The following is a 1,584-nucleotide window of genomic DNA, read 5'->3' as shown; positions in this document are numbered from 1 at the left end:
TCTCTCCATATTCTAAAGGTAACTCCTAAAAAAAGGGAAGCAAATGTATTTTGGAATCATATGGAATTTCATACTTTAGTCAGTAAACTTTTTTTAGGTATCAAACTTCTTTTTTCTGTGTTTAATGAATAAGTTACTGGATTAGTGTTTTATATGATTCATTGTTCAAATTATGTTTCCAACAGTATTTTATGAAAAGTGGCTCTCAAAATTAAGCCCTATGACTAAAAAAAAGCAGACATTGATAATATTCTCCTCTAAAATTATGACATACTTGTCTTTTGAGAAGAGTCAAGTCAAGTAATTGTGGAAATAAAGATAAATGCATTAATCTCCATATATTGCAAATGAAGGGTATGGAATACTGCTATGATTTATTGACCCAAGAATTCATGACTTGACTGCATATTACCTGCAGGATTATAAGGCTTGGTGTTTACCAAGAGGCAGAGAGAAAGTTCTGGTTTACAAAATACGAGTAAGAGGATCTTGAAAGCAATGTCTGAAGTAGTATACCCCTAACAATAAAACTTGGAAAAAGATCTGACCTGGTAACCAAAGCAGGAAGGTCAACCAAAGCAGGAAAGGAAATTAGACTATTTATCTTAATGAAAAACATTGATTCAATTCTGTCAAGAAGAATCATGTACAACATTATGAAGAAGAGTCTTATGTTAAGTACTCTGTTATGAAGTAGTTCAGCCCAACCACTTATTCCCATTTTGTGACTCGTAGGTTTGGCCAAACAATTTTTTTTTTTTTTGAAAATGATATGTGAGGATTAGAGTAAGAAAATTAAGAAGCTTGACTAAAAGTTCAATTGAATCTAATGCAGATTCAAAGGAAGAAAGCAGTGTAGCAGCTTCAGGCTGAAGGTATGCTATAAAAAACCATTATTACTTCCTACTGTGCGGAGCTTAAAACAAACTATTGGTTACTCTTATTGGGGACAACTTCCCTAAGGTATGAAATTGATGCTTCATTCAGTGATGGATAAGTCCAGCATTGATGGAAGGAGCTGTCCAAAAAAAAAAAAAATTTACATGGAACATCTAAAGTGAAAATGCTACTAATTGATCAAGAAGGATTCAACTTCCACTTATTCAAAAATTTCTATGAATTTATGAAAATTAATATCGGAAGGGATGAAACATATTAAGTTTTGTTTTACCCATTAAGAGATATTAACCAGATTCTCAGACACAACATCATACAATATAAAGGGAAAAATAATTTGTGATAAGCATGTTAACATGATGATAAATTCTATCTTTATCCGAATAAACTACAGTAAGTGTGTAAAAATGTACTGTTTTTTTCTCCTATTAGAATAAGAAAGACTACTTGAATGCTGACTGACTACATGAATGCAGTAATGAATTTTGAGAAGTCATGATTGTATTTAATGCTCAGTGCACAAACTTATTACAATTAGACTACCTCTACAGGAACACGTAGTGGTGAAGAAAATAAACTTTAGACATACAATAATTCAAACTTCTCTCCTTTTGTGTTTATTGAATAAGTGACAAAGAAAATAAATTATCCTGTCAGCATTCCCTGCGATCATGATAGCCAATGTTT

The 1,584-nt window shown here is 31.8% G+C and overlaps 1 protein-coding gene across 1 annotated transcript in view; it reads left to right on the top strand.

The window, feature by feature from the left end:
* Window positions 1–1,305, top strand: part of LOC137615232 (DNA repair protein XRCC3-like) — a 400,961-nt gene extending 399,656 nt beyond the window's left edge. The window contains exon 6 of the mRNA XM_068344925.1: window positions 1–1,305. This exon is cut by the window's left edge and continues 815 nt beyond it. The gene's annotated coding sequence lies outside the window, so the exon portion shown is untranslated.
* The last annotated feature ends 279 nt before the right edge of the window (window positions 1,306–1,584 follow it).

Source organism: Palaemon carinicauda, chromosome 21 (genome assembly GCF_036898095.1).
Source record: "Palaemon carinicauda isolate YSFRI2023 chromosome 21, ASM3689809v2, whole genome shotgun sequence".
In the NCBI taxonomy this organism is placed as follows: Eukaryota; Metazoa; Arthropoda; class Malacostraca; order Decapoda; family Palaemonidae; genus Palaemon; species Palaemon carinicauda.
This window is presented reverse-complemented; position numbering and strand designations above follow the sequence as displayed.